General features: G+C 42.7%; 1 long non-coding RNA gene across 1 annotated transcript; it reads right to left on the minus strand.

Annotated features, from left to right (window-relative positions):
• Positions 1–2,500: 2,500 nt before the first annotated feature.
• LOC147871820 (uncharacterized) lies at positions 2,501–16,094 on the minus strand. The gene is made up of 4 exons (XR_015538210.1): positions 15,271–16,094; positions 14,340–14,816; positions 13,709–13,884; positions 2,501–2,673 (listed from the first exon to the last, which is right to left on the minus strand). It is a non-coding gene; the product is annotated as an uncharacterized LOC147871820 (long non-coding RNA).
• Between the last annotated feature and the right edge of the window lie 204 nt (positions 16,095–16,298).

Genomic DNA, 16,298 nt, shown 5'->3' on the forward strand with positions numbered 1-16,298 from the left:
AATACCTAAACCCCATCTCTAATGAGTATTTGTATTCATAACATATTAATAATATAATTGGCTTCTTTCTCTAACTAACGAAAGTAAAATATTTAATCCAAGAATGTATTCCACACATACTCAAGTGTAACCACTCATGTAGCCAAAAATCTATTATGTCATATGAAAAAAGTAACGCAGTCCTAATACACGCCATGTGGGACGCTTGGCTGGAGAGGCAGTTATTAAGTACAAATTTATTTCTGCAGTAATTTTTAACTAAATTATGATATCAATCTTATACCGCATTGAATCAAAGAAGCTACTCAGGCACCTAGTCTACAAATTATGTCTACCGATGTTCATTCCCATGTTCACAGCAGCTGTTACTAGACACTATATTATCTTCACATCAAATTTTATGTCTTCCCTTCGGGGTTTTTTTCATACCCAAAATCCGTATTCACTTGTAATTTCTAAGTCATCCCCGATTTTTACCACGATTAATACTTTATTTCTGGATCCTCTGCAAATCCGCGGTTCAACTACCGACAGCGACACAATCAAGTTCGGTCCAATTCAATAATATACACAGAAGATACCGTGAATTTTTCCTTCGGGTAAAACCGGCTGGAACGTGATGCTGTCCACGTATCTCCATCTAGCTAGCTGTTAAAGATACACGTACCTAAACCTTCAATAACCCATACGCCTTCATGCCGTAGTGCGTAATTAAACACGGGCGCAACTTATCTTTAAAAAGAAATTAGTCTAACACGTGTAAGTAATAAGATGAGAAAGAACGAGAAGATGAAGATTTGCAATTAGTTTTCCTTCAAGGATGGAAATAAGGACTTCATTAGATAAAACCTCTCAACTACGGGATACTGGCAAAAACTAAGCTACAAACTACTACGACTACTGCAACATTGAAGAGATAAATTTCACCCACCAGCGATGAACTGGAGGTTTCTCAGATGACGTCGTCGCTGGACATGGCAATCGTCCGTTGTTTTTCGTGTCGTCTGCTACAAGTTCACTCACGTTTCAGAGCTACGCGCTGCCTCCATTCACAAAGCAATGAGCAATTTTAGTTGACTTCTTTTTTTGGGGGGGGGGGGGAGGCTCTCTATGATTTCTGTATTATTTGATTTATATATAATATGAGCGACGTTCTTTGCAAATGACTTGACAATGCGAGCTTTCATAACTCTGAAAGAACAAGGGAATTAATAGAAAGTGTCGGATGCAAAGTTGTATTTTTGCCGTCATACTCGCTAGATTTAAATCCAATTGAGAACTTTTGGTTTGCCATCAATGCACACTTTAATTTGCTAGTACGCTACTATATAATTAATAATTATAATGTAACAAGTCATGGAAATTTTAGCTGCTGTTAAAATCTGATCTCATTGAAAGTCAACTCATATGCGAAAATTTAAAGACGAAATAGTGACATAAGTCGTTCTTCTACCTGTTATAAAGGGATATGGAAACAGAGGTATACAAGCAAGTGTTACAGTTTTCGATGTTTCTACAATCGGAAAAAATAAAAGTACAAGTTATTTATTTATTTATTTATTAATTAATATCTTGAACATAAAACAATCTGAAAACTTCATTTAAAATCTCAGTGGCGGGCGTTTCACTTATTTCGGCTTCAAAAAGCCTGTATTATTTTATTCACACTTTATTTGCATGTGATTTCGTTGTCCACTACGTCTCGTCTCTAATTTCAGTGTGAATCTCCCATCAATCCACACTTTAATGTCCTAGTACCGATGCCTACGATATTATAAAATTTCAATCATTTCTCAATTACTTTCACTGAATGAACTTTGTCTACGTCAGAGGTGGTCAAATTTGGACTGTACGTCTGTCCTGCAATATGATTGTAATCCAAGGGCAAAGCTATGTAAATAAACAACGATAATGTAGTTTTCAGCCCCATGAAATTTTCCAAATTTAAAATCTTCCCCGCTTTATAGTTTGTGTTAGCAGACGCTTAAGTCACCTCAAAATTACTTAACTTGAAAAGCTAGCCGTTACTCAGATCATCAAAACAGAAAATCCCCACTTTTTAAAATCCTCAATATCTTCTATATATGCTTTAGCAAAGCCCACCACTGCAACTTAACGCATGGTCTGTGACCTCACACCCTCAACATTTCTAATATTGTGGGCAAACTAACTGCGTCTTTGCTGGATTCCGCTGATATTCCGTTGCAGCGCAGCGGCTGGACTGCAGGGTCGATGATGTTGTTAGTGGTTAAGAATGCATGCAGCTACAACTCGACACTAGCCCGTCTATCCTCTGAGGGTAGGAAGAAGGCGAAAAAGAAGAAAAGAAAGAAGAAGAAGAGTAAATAGAAAGAATCTGAATTCATTTTGCTCAAGAGATGGAAACAGCAAAACATTAATTGGAGACTCAAAATTAAGGAACATTGGAAGGAGTTTAACCCCTGCACCCCAGGCGTTAGTCGTGTGTTAATTTAAAATTAAAGTAATTCGTTTCACTCGCCAGCAAAGATGGTAGAAACGAAATATGCCGGAGAGATGACCGCCGACACTGGAAACACGACAAGAGTGCAGCGTCCGGGTTCCCCGGAGCGTGTAGACGCAACCGCACGGGTGAAAATGCCATGAAGATCCTCCTCTGAGTTTCGGAACCACGAAGATTCACTTGCCTTTCCCCTGAAACGAGACAGAATGTCCCATATAATGACAAGAATTTATATGTAGGGTCTGAAGCTCCATATTATTTAACAGTTTATTAACATTAATTACGATGATAGCAAACCAAATTTAAACATAACAGTGTGTTGTTCATTAATATTTACAACTTTTATTTATCAGACTAGAAGACAAAAGATTCTAAATTCATGGTCAACGTTATTTTGATTAGAACATACAAACAGCTTGGTTGAAAGTTATCTCCTAAACACAACACACTCTTTTCTGAAATGCTAGACTAATTATAGAAAAAGCACTCATTAAAAGCAGCTTGGGGGGGGCGGGGGGATGCGGGTATTATCTGTCCCGACACTACGCCTCGGCCTCGCAAGATAGAAATCTGTGCCTTACATCTTCAATCTGCGCGTAAATTGTTATCTCCTGTTCTCACTGTGGTGATTGTGATGATTAAGTTTGCCGACGTTTAGGAAGTGATATTGCTACCTCCATCATAACAGCGATGATGGTGGGCCCTTGTGATGACGCAATATCACAAAAGACATTCATAAAACATTCTTCGGTTATGATTATTTGCTCCCAAGTGATTTTGGACCTTACGGGATAAAATTTATAAATAACCGTTGCCATGGTAACGCTGCTAAGAGATGTTGGGTCTAATCGGATAATTATTATGATTATTATTGTTTACTACTTTACATTTTTGCCGTCATTCTTAGCGGGCAATTTATTAGTCTTAAAAGTTTGTCCGTTACACCCCATAAAATGGCAGGATTCTTCTAAGAGATGAACTTGAAATTACATTGAATAAAGCAATAGCTGTCTACATTTAATGTGTCTTAAAATATGCTTCAGAATACTAAAAATCACGAGAAAGATCTCTAACGATTGTCTGTCGACGGGGAGAGATTCGAACCCGAAACCTATCGAGTAGGACAACTCAATATTTTTCTTGTATGTTTACTTAGCCAACTCTCCTGATCTGTGGAACTAACCCTGACCGATCATTAAACTGACTACGTGCGCGATGAGGGACCATACATCAAAGGAAGACAGTGATTTCTATCTACACCAAGACATTCCAACAGCACCAGGTTCTAGCCAGTGTGCTCAACGGTTAAACGGGTACGGGGTTACTGCGACCTGCTGTAAACATCTGACCAGTAGCGAAGTATTACGGAACAGAGAATGACGTTCACACGTTCATAATCCCATGCTCTGGCAAAACAGATATGGGTGTAATTTTTCAATATTCGATTTAAAAGAAATTGGATAATAATCATTTTATGCGGAAAAGTTTACAAAGATATGAGAGACTTAAACAAGGAACAGAAATGTGATTAGTCCGTGAAACATTAAACAAGAATAATCTCTTTTAAAATTGACATATTGCAGAGGATATAGAGTCTGGATGTAATGACTCATACGACCCGGATTTAAAGAAGTCAGATATTATTCCTTCAAGTATCATGTGGAGTAACAAATATTTCCGAGGAATATATTTCTTCCATCCTCAGGGCTAAAGATTGGTGAGCATTAATGTTACATTCTACAACATTAGGTGTAACTGGGAGGATAATATTAAAATTGTTCTTACGGAAGTACTTTTCAAGGTTGCGAAATGGATTAATATAGCTCAGGAAAGACACCAGTGACGGGATTTTGTGAACACTACGCTGAACTTTCCATTCAAGGCGGATAATTTGACTGGCTGAGCCTATTGTTAGCTTCTAACTCCCACCTCAGAAATTCGCAAGACTACCTTTGATGGTCATATCGATGGCAAAGCATGTAAAATTTAAAAAAGAAAGTAGTATGGCATCTGGTGTCAGTTCAATAAAATAAATTCTTTCTAAAATAATTAATAATGCCATACACGCATACGATAAAAATAGAAATTAAAGTCTCACTGATTATTACAGAAATTTGGACATATAATAATAATAATATTTGCTTTAAAGGGTTATTTTGATCTGGGACCATGCACAGCTACTGTATAACTCACAGTCGAACGCACGTATATGTACGATGGTGTCCGACGCTACCAGAAGCTTGCTGGAATATCGGCTGGATACCGGCCTTGCGATACGACCTTAAGGTCAAAACGTGCCCCCCATTTCCAAACAACCATTCGCAGTCAATACTCTTCGTTTCTAACACCTACTACTAACATTACACAGGCCGATTTTCGTCAAATTCCATATTAACTGTATGTCACTATCTGTTACCTTCCATTGGTACTATCAGTCATGACCCTCGTTATTAATTTATGTATTAAAAGTACAAATCCACGATTAAGAATATCCATAAATTTAAATTTGCATGCATCTAGGACAAAAAATTTCTGAATGGATTAGGCATTGGACAAGGCAGGTAGCTCCAAAATTGACTATCGATATTACGCCCGTGCGCACAGACATGTTTAATTTGTTACCATGCACTTGGGCAAACATTACACGGATCCCTAGGGTCAAATCAACAGGTCACACCGCCATTGTGCCAATTCTTTCAAGTACTGCATAATTTTTTGAAAGCGTCTCCACGAACAGCGGAGAATTTTATGGAAGTGCATTAAGACGCACTCTTTCAACCATGGTCAACAGTTCATGACACGAAATAACAGAAAAAGATAATTATTTGTCTGAATTCGATTCCACAAGGAATTTAATCCATGGTTACACGTGATATGAGCAATGCGACAAAGTTGGAGAATGTGTAATATTCCTAAGAATTCCATTCACGCAGTGCATTTATTGAGACTATCTGCTGGTTTCTTCCAGCTTAAAACATGTTTTCAAACACGGCAGCAATTTCTTTCTCGTACTGAACACGTACACGTGTTCAACCTATCAAATGGGACACGAAGTGCTTGAAACAGCGACTTCTTCAAGTTTTGCTATTATTCTCGAGACAATGTTCAATGGCGCAACAAATATTCGAGCTGAGGAACGGCTGGATTTTAGAGCAACCCACACCTGAACGCGGTCCTAAATTCGTCAGAATCTGTCGAGAATCGATGAACCAAATTACTGTAACCTGAGTGTCAACCCATCCTAATCTTCGGAACTTATTAAAAACACAGACAGAGAGAGAGAGAGATGCTTCAACTAAGTTAACAGTCCTATAATATTTCTTGATGATTTAGACAGGCGTAATACTTCGTTTCTCACTCTGTAAGACAATCCGAACTTGAAAACACTTAGGGAAAGAGATTCAAGAAGATTATTTACAAGCGAGTGGGGCGAAGTAATACTGATAAAGAAAAAGGCATGTAAACGGTACATTAAGCCTTCAACAGAGAATACTAAATACCAATTAGTTCAATTCTGAAAGTTTACTTCAACGTATGTACCAAGTGTTTTAATTATGATGCCTTTTATATTTATGGATTTTCTATGATTCTCACTATAAACAGCGATCATTTCCTTAAACAGCGTTAACCAGTTGATCTTCGTAATGGTGAAGAGTTGTGTTTTCTTCGCGGTACGGACTGGATTCTTAAATATTATTCAGACGAACTATGATGTCCACTGTTCCCAAGGCGGGACTAAAATTGATAAGGTCAGTGCGCAGAAAGCAACAGACTCTGCTACAGCGTCCTCTGAACGGTTGAATCCGGAGGAAATTGTGGAGGGAGATGACTTCACTGTCATTACCTCCAAAAAGAAATTAAAAAGAGCACCTCCAAAGCCCGCAATAACTGACGAAGCAATTAACGCTGAGTTACCTTCCTCTCCCACCCCTGAGACCCGTGATTCTGGGAAGACAGGACCCGCCAATAACCACTATTTAAACGCCCCGCGGGCAAAAATCCCACCGGTAATCATTCACCACCACTATGAAGGTGACATGACCCGACTCAACAAGGACTTCCATACAAAATTCCAGCCGCTGGGCTTCACTTCTCACAGAATAAAGTCCGGAATCGCTTGTCAAACTTCCACATACAAGGACTATCTGAACCTTCAAACCTTCTTGAAAGACAACAAGGTGCCGTTCAATTTACTCAGATCGAACGACTCCAAGCCCTTCAAAGTGGTCATAAAAGGCATTCCGCCAACCACCCCCCCAAAAACCATCCAAAACGAACTGATCGCACTGGGACTGGCAGTTCAAACCGTTATCCCAATGACCGCTTGGAGAGATAAAACCCCTCTGCCAATGCATATAGTCGAACTGGACAACGTTCCCCAGAGTCAAAAGATCTCTCAGCTGTCCCATCTCTGTTTTATAAAAATTTCTGTCGAACCTTATAAGGGGCGAACCGTGCCGCCTCAGTGCGCACGGTGCCAACAGTTTTACCACGTGGCGGCAAACTGTCAGGCCCCTCCGGCCTGTGCCCACTGCGCGGAGGAACATTGCTCGTGGCAATGTGAAAATAGATTCCTCCCAAACTTCGTGCCGACCTGCGCCCTGTGCAAGATCGGGGAGCACGGCTCCAAGTACAGAGGGTGTCCCTTCTTCCGTGACCTCATGGAGAGGGAGACGAAGAGCAGACCTCCGCAGGAAAATTCAAAAAGAATTGCTGGAGCGCGGGTCTCAGCTCAACCCCAGCGACCGCCCCCCAAAACGTTCCGTGACTTCCCCCCTATGGGTGCTGCAAATGCCTGGAGCAGGCCACTGAACTTCGTCAGCTCGCAACTAACACAGCCTCCACCACATCCCTACAGCTTCCATCAACCACGGGACCTTTATTCTCCCTATCATTTTCCACAGCCGCACATCATACAACAACACGCCCGGCTTGCCCACAGTGCTAACTGTCCCTGCTGCGTCCGGTCCAACACATCAACACAGGCTGCAGCGAGCAAGCCTCCGAATTCTGTAACAGGCAGATCTTCGCCGGTTCCGGACAGACCAGTCTCTCCCGCTCTCTCTGTAGTAGCGCAGGACGTCACACCTGCCGAATCATCTCTCGGCCCAAAATCTAGGCCCTCAGGCCCCAAGACCAAAGCAACTAAGGGGAACAACACAGAACCACTCAGGCAGGGAAAAGAAGAACACACGAGCCAGAGAGAGACACACACATCTCATGAACGCACCCAACAATACCCACACCCTCCCGCGGGTCTGAGACTCGGAAATCCTCACACCCAGCAGCAGACAAGAGAATTTGTCGAAATTGTTCGGACTTTCAATCCGAACTTCTCTTTCCATTACCTTCTATCTTCCATCTCAGGAATGCTTTTACAATTCATGCAGCACCCTTATGAGAGCGCCCTCCCAATAATCTTTAATAACTTCCTAGCCACCCTCCTCGGTCTTCCTAATCATGGGTAGGTCCCTCAGCCACACTGACATCCTGTTCTGGAACGCCAGAGGCGTCAAGACTAACAAATCAGAACTATTAGATTATTTGGAAACCAATAACATCCCCATAGCTCTAATTAATGAAACTCATTTACAATCTGCAACAAAATTTAAGTGCCCAAACTACACGACATTCCGGTCTGACAGGCTAAATCAGAGGGGTGGCGGAACGGCCATTCTAATTCGCCAGGGCTTCAAGCATTCGGAGATTCCCCTTCCCCCCCTCCAACACATGGAAGCGACAGCTATCCAAGTTAACATCAATAGGGAAACAATAGTACTAATCTCTATTTACAACCCCCCGGGCAAAATTATAGAGAGTGACCTGGACCATCTTTTGGAAACCGGAAACAAAGTAATTCTAGCAGGCGATTTCAACGCCAAGCATTTAACCTGGAACGCTCGGCAGAACAATGTAGCGGGGCAGACACTTCTCAAACATTACTATAAAAGTAATTACGTAATCTCGGCTCCATCCCACCCCACACACTTTCCAGATTGTAATCCTGGTGAAGCCGATATACTTGATTTTGCCATAATCAGTAACGTGCTTTCCAGCCACTCAATACGCACACAAGGCAGTCTTTCGACATCCGACCACAACCCAGTTCTTCTTAGAATACGTGGTCCACTAGAACCAGACGAATTAACACATACATTCGTCTACAGCGAAGCCAATTGGAATCTTTTTCAAAATTACATTTCTGAAAACCTAAACACAGAGTGCGTAGACGGGAACTGCTGTAACAGTGAGATTGATACAGCTGTTGACCACCTTACAGACGTTCTGAATAAGGCCACGCACCACTCTATTCCGCTCAGACGGAGAACTTTCAGGTCAATGCAAATTGCAGCAGCCACTCGACTTCTCATCCAAGAAAGAAACAAACTGAGAAATCAGTGGCAAAGAACCCACGACATAAGGCTTCGGCCTCTCATCAACGGCTTGAAACAGAAAATCGACTCGGCCATTAAAGATCAAATTTCGAATACCTGGCAGCAAACACTCCAAGGCCTCGACACTACCAACACTAAAGACACGTGGAGGATAACAAAAAGCCTCACAAACACGGGCACAAAAATCCCACCCCTGAAACACAATGGCAACGTTGCAATTACCAACCTAGACAAAGTGAATATTTTTGCTGATACTTTAGAAGAAATATTCCAAACGAACCCAAACGTAGACACCAACTTCACCGTTAGCACAGAGCAGGTAGTTACCGACTTCCTGATGCAACCTCCGCAGGCCTCCGTAAGGCTTACAAACCATTGCGAGGTCGAATGGATTATCCGCCACCTTAAACCCCGCAAGGCTCCTGGCCCTGATGGGATTCAGAACATAGTACTAAAACACCTGCCACGGCCTGTCTTCAGATTTATTGCAAAAATATTTAACAAGTCATTAGCTTCAAATTATTTTCCTACCCAGTGGAAAAACGCTAAAGTTATCATGCTCCCAAAACCAAAAAAGGACCATTCCTCCCCGTTAAATTATAGGCCAATAAGTTTATTAAATTCCCTAGGCAAAGTTTTTGAGAAAATCATCTTAAAAAGACTTAATTTTCAACTTAAGGAGCTCCACATTATCAGAAATGACCAGTATGGTTTTAAACGTGGACATTCCACAACGCACACACTATTAAGAAATATAGAGAGAATCACTCACGGATTTAACTATAAGAAAGCTACAGTGGCATTGTTCCTGGACATAGAACGAGCATTTGATAAAGTTTGGATCACGGGGCTAATAGCAAAACTCATTAAAGCCAAAATTCCGCCTCACCTAATCCACGTAATTCACAGTTACCTCCAGAACCGTTCATTTTCTGTTTCACATGGGAGCTCTCACTCAAGCTGCCGCCCCATCAGGGCCGGCGTTCCCCAGGGTAGCCTACTCGGGCCAACACTTTTTAACATCTACATAAATGACATCCCATCCATTGAGAATGACTCCAACGTGTCCATCTCAATCTATGCAGATGACACAAATATCAGTGCTCGCTCAGGAAAATTAGACATAGCGATAACGAAATTAAACAGAGCAATAGGCCTTCTGGAACCCTGGTTTCGGAGATGGAGAATTCAGATCAACATTGACAAGTGCACCACAACCGTGTTTTCAAAACGTTTACGCGACTATCGCTGCACTGTTCCCACCGTAAAAATTTTTAATAAAACCGTAGCTTTTACCTCCGAAACCAAATATCTGGGTGTCATTCTAGATTCCAAATTGACGTACAAGGCCCACATATCATCCATTCTCCGTACAGCTAACTTCAGACTGAGGCAACTATTTCCTTTACTCAATAAATCCTCCAGAATGGATGTAAATTTATCGTTAATGATCTATAAATCACTCCTCCGGTCCATACTGACGTATGCCTCCCCCGCCTGGGGCTACGCTGCTAACACTCATTTACAAAAACTTCAGACATTTCAGAACAAAGTCCTCAGAATAATAACGAAATTGCCACGGGTTACTCCAATTAGTACCCTACACGAACAGACCGGAATACCGTTGATCAAGAATTACATTAAAGGATTAGCGAATAGGCTATACTTGAAATCGGCCACCAGCTACAACAGTCAAATTCAAGAGCTAGGACAGTACGATCCCAGCATTGACAAATACCTCCGCCCCCGAGCCCTTCTTGCGAGGTGACCCAACCCGCGAAATCCTCCAATCCTTTTGCTCAATAAACGGTCAGAGGATTGCCTCTGTAGTACATTGTTCTGTAACATTAGCCCAACAGCACACCTTAAAATTCCTTCACCTCTAGCAAAAACACAGCTAAACCTCGGCTTTTCTTTTGTAGCCCCCATTACAGTGCACCACCAGCCCGTTATAGGTACCCCGGAGAGTCCAGTCCATAGGCGGTCACATCGACCACTCCCCTACGCTGGACCGACCGTGAACCAACGGACACAAGACAAGACGACCACGGCATGAAAATGGAAAAATGATTTATGGAATGTGAATTGAAACTTTTTTTGTAATTGGATAAGCAACGAGCCAAGTTGGTCGTTTCTTATCCAAAACAAATCTATGTAAAAAATGAAAAAAAAAATGTATCAGTTTTTAATAAAGGGAAGCGCAAGGACAGAGGCTACCGTTAGGGCTCGCGATTTTAAATACCGGACTGCTGGCTAGAAGTCAGCAGCACGCATCCGGAAGGTCCTGCGACCGGCCAACTCGACCAAGGTTTTCCGTGGTTTTCCTCGGTACTAGAGCAAATGCTGAGTTGGTACCCAATTCCCACGTTGATCTGCATGCCTCCCATGCAGCACTCTCAGAGTAATATCAAAATTCCGCTCTATAGCAGCCCCCCCAAAATTAACGTAAATTATTCCTAACGCCACCCCCAAGGCCAATATCAAAATTCAAAATTAACGCTAAGACCCGAATCAACTCCCCCCCCTATTTCTTACCCCATCCTGTCTCCTAAATCCCTTGTTCTCACTAAACTTATTCATACCAGAAGGACGAGCGGGCACTGCCTGGGAACCTTCGTAGCCCAGAACCAACTTTATACCCCTCCCCCATTTATTACAGTAGTGCCTATCGCTACTCCCCCCCACTTTCTCTCTTCTCTCTCTCTCTCTATGATTCTCGGAATAAACAGCTATCATTTCCTTAAACAGCGTTAACCAGTTGATCTTCGTAATGGTGAAGTGTTGTGTTTTCTTCGCGGTACGGACTGAATTCTTTAATATTAATCAGACGAACTATGATTCTCGGAATAAACAGCTATCATTTCCTTAAACAGCGTTAACCAGTTGATCTACGTAATGGTGAAGTGTTGTGTTTTCTTCGCGGTACGGACTGAATTCTTTAATATTAATCAGACGAACTATGATTCTCGGAATAAACAGCGATCATTTCCTTAAACAGCGTTAACCAGTTGATCTACGTAATGGTGAAGTGTTGTGTTTTCTTCGCGGTACGGACTGAATTCTTTAATATTAATCAGACGAACTATGATTCTCGGAATAAACAGCGATCATTTCCTTAAACAGCGTTAACCAGTTGATCTTCGTAATGGTGAAGTGTTGTGTTTTCTTCGCGGTACGGACTGAATTCTTTAATATTAATCAGACGAACTATGATTCTCGGAATAAACAGCGATCATTTCCTTAAACAGCGTTAACCAGTTGATCTTCGTAATGGTGAAGAGTTGTGTTTTCTTCGCGGTACGGACTGAATTCTTAAATATTAATCAGACGAACTATGATTCTCGGAATAAACAGCGATCATTTCCTTAAACAGCGTTAACCAGTTGATCTTCGTAATGGTGAAGTGTTGTGTTTTCTTCGCGGTACGGACTGAATTCTTAAATATAATTCAGACGAACTATGATTCTCGGAATAAACAGCGATCATTTCCTTAAACAGCGTTAATCAGTTGATCTTCGTAATGGTGAAGAGTTGTGTTTTCTTCGCGGTACGGACTGAATTCTTAAATATTATTCAGACGACCTACGGCTTCATGGGGTTAATGATGCTTATTTTTTCATTTCAAAGAGCACATATATGTTAATTTATGAACCCTCTTAGGAAGGGAATGAATTATTTCGGAAGATTTAGTAGCGGTGAGACATAATAGTAAACTGTGTTTTTGTATAAAGAGTATCCAGAGATGTGAATCAGACTGCAGTGACTCACGATAGACTCAAATTTCGGTTTCCTTGCAGTTGTAACCCTTCAGTTTCCATAACAGAGGAATTTCATTGATTAGGAAAATACATCAGGTACTCAATTTGACGATATTTTATATTACTATACACAGAATAAACTGAAAGTCCACAAAACTGCAATTTGTATTAGCGAAGAGTAATTATAACTGTTATAAATTACGCCTTCATAGCTTTCTGACTCGAGATACTGTAAACTGGTGCAGCTTTAATTCAATATATATCTCTACTGTGTTGCTACAAGTGGACTTGAATATCAACGCACTTCCTCTTGGTCTACGCTCCTGTATCCCATCACCATCCTTCGGGATACAACGCAGAACGATACTTCGTTCTGATGACTGCCTCAATCAAGCAAAGGATGTTGAAAATGTTTCTCCATATTTTGGGAACCTCTGCTCTATACAGCACTACATTCTAGCAGCTCTGTCTAATTCCATCACCGCGTAAAGAACGCCTACTCAGTCGCGTCCCTGGCAGACGGCTAATCCAAATCAATACAGACTCCGTACGCAATACTCGGTCCACCTAACACCAACAGCATTTCCTTACGAAATTTATCCAACAGAAATGAAGTAAGGACGACCAGTCAGTTTTTAAAATTTCTGTGTCTATACACGAAGAGAAAGGCTTTGACCAGTTAAACGACTGTCAGCTACACGATGACTGCCGTACATGTTTACATCAAGAGAGACGCAAGAAACTGGTCTCATACCGCAAGTGTGCGTGTCTATCACGTCTCTGCGATTGTCTGCATTTTCTCCTTTTCCAATTCTCAAATGATCTGTAACTTTTCCTTTCTGTTTCCAACTCATAAAAGAACTCGATTCCTTACCGTACGTAGGGGGTTTTAAAACATTCTTTGATTTTGGCGATATCGGTACCTTCGCGAAATCCCACCCACGCAGACCAGGCTTTACTCATTCACTACATTACCGTCGAGACATACTAATTTCTAATTTCCCACAGAACACTATCTACGAAAGTCATTATAATTTTTAATCAACCTCGAAATAATACATCACCGTACTCACCCGAGTCCATCGCTCGCTGGTGCCTCATCGGTTCTAACGTCTCGAGCCAGACGACGTCACAGAGCAGCGTCCAGAAGCGAGACGTGGAAAAATCTTCTGGTTCAGAGGTTCACGACGGCGATGAAGAATCATGATATCATAATCACCGTGAATGTGAAGAGGGCTCCGCCAATCACCTCAAAGCAGACATAATGACAAGAATTTATAATTACGTCGCTTCTGTACTGAACCCCCCGAGGAGGAAATTGCCAGATTACGTTACTGAGGCCACGATCGTCCCAGGCCGTGAGGTGGTACGGCTTGGGGGGGGAGGTAAAGCGGTGAAAAGTCAAAAGAAAACCAAATGAAACTACTTCGAATAACTCCGGCTGGGTATCCAACTCCAGACGCCCAACTCAACCCCCACAAACCCTGACTTGCCTTCAGACTTTCTCCTCGAGTCGTTCTCTCTCCGGCGGACACACACAGACTGTCCTAACTGCCCTGCTGTCTGATCAGGGTCTCGAACTCGCCGACTCCAAAGAACTTAGAGAGGGGAGATAAGCCACTTCGAGCCATGAGGCATGGCTCAGTACGTACGCTCTGAAACTCGATCAGTGGGCATTATCTGACAATATCTCATTGTACTCACCGGAGTCCTTAGTTCGCTGCTGCTGTAATATAATTTTCGGGTTGTCGTGTTAGCGACCTCACTATGTAAGCGGCCGTCATCCTCACCGCTCTGTAAACCTCAAGTCTTGAACGAGTGTCACGGAGACGGAATGCGTGGGCAGTATCACAGAACAATCAAAACGTAAAATAAAATAATATCTCAGAATACTTAGTTCAGTGTTGCAACTTCATTTCAGCCATCTTGTCTTGTGTGACCTAGGACAAGTCACGTTTTATCCTCAACGTACTTTAAGAACTCTCTACTTCAGAGGATGGAATATTTCATGCAACTCACCTTGAATGACTTAAGCGGGTTCGCGTTGTACAAGACGTAGCACCCGGGGACACACAACAGGACACATGTACTCTCGCATGTGCGTTGTCACAGTCCTAGAGAAAAATATATAGACGATCTTATATCACTCCACTTTCTCCATGGAAAAGCGACGTAATTCACCTGTAAAGCCGCCAGACAGAAATGCCTATAAGTCAGGGTCGTTATCTATCCGACCAGGTTAAATCTGTATTCATTATGATAAGGTCAAATCCAGGAGTCAATTATAATCAATATTACAATTTTCATCGATTTGTGCTTACATTACACGTACAGTGAATGGCAAAAGAGGTGGAAATCAACACAATAAGAATTTATTATTATTATTTTCGCTTCAGATTCCAGGATTACATTTTCAATGGTGCAAGGGTTAATAAAATCTAACTCAAAGACGTTTGTAATTTCTAGAGAAAATCGGTTAGTATTTTCACTATCACGAAATCGCCTGCATTCTTTAGAGCTTCGTACTAACACCACGAAACCTTCAACAACTCTTTGGCTGTCGAATAAATCGAGAATTAAACCAAACACAAGCTGAGACGTAATATCAAAATGGCCGACTGAAGCCCCAACTTACCTAAAGACTGCGTACATACGCGCTGTACCGAAGCAGGAGACAGACAAACGGAAAGAACTCAACTTGTTCGAGGAAACAAGTTTCGCGGAGCATGCTGGGAAAGGCAAAGATGAAAAACTCATCCAACGCGTGTCGGCAGAGATGACTAAGGGGCAGATAAAATTATACGTCCAGTAATAAAACACTAAAAGCGAAAATACTACGAGCAGCGAAAACTCAATGATTTAATCGAATGAAACCAAATCGCGGGACCGAGGATCCTGTAAATGGTCGTACAGAATAAAACAAGGCTCAAAAACATAAAATAAATGGCAGCGTCCTCTGTGCGGGAACATCGGGACCCACCACAAGCGCCGTCCCGCATAGAGGGCGCAAGAGGTTATTTTGCTTTAAGAGGTTTGTTTTAAGTTCCTATGACCACTTAGCGGCTGGGGTTGAGCCCCCCTGTCGGTATTATTCCATATCAATTACCGCGCTTTCGTTGCTGGTACTATTTTCGAATTTTGAGTGGTCCTCTCATTATACCTAATCTTACTATGTTCCTGCTATATCCCCTAGACAAGATCTGTTGCCAGGTCGGTTAGTCGAAAGAGTTGAACGACTCGCCTCGCCCACGAGGTCCTGTTTTGCGTAGCGTGCGAGCGCAAAGCCAACGAGTTGGACTCGTCCGACTCGGGTGGTTCGTTGGAACCCGGCGCCCGGGCCATTGTCCGGAGCCGGGTCCGCGCCTCTGCTCGCTCAAGAAACGGCCTGGGCCTCCACCTCCCTTCGTGGGGCGCGGGGGGGTTAGTGCGCGGGGGGTTAGGGCGCGGGGGGTTAGGTCGCGGGGGTTAGGTCGCGGGGGTTAGGGCGCGGGGGTTAGGGCGCGGGGGTTAGGGCGCGGGGGTTAGGGCGCGGGGGTTAGGGCGCGGGGGTTAGGGCGCGGGGGTTAGGGCGCGGGGGTTAGGGCGCGGGGGTTAGGGCGCGGGGGTTAGGGCGCGGGGGTTAGGGCGCGGGGGTTAGGGCGCGGGGGTTAGGGCGCGGGGGTT

This window comes from Zootermopsis nevadensis, unplaced genomic scaffold, assembly GCF_977971745.1.
Source record: "Zootermopsis nevadensis isolate Lab colony 2312 unplaced genomic scaffold, Znev_1.0 Znev_ptg000037l, whole genome shotgun sequence".
Lineage (NCBI taxonomy): Eukaryota > Metazoa > Arthropoda > Insecta > Blattodea > Termopsidae > Zootermopsis > Zootermopsis nevadensis.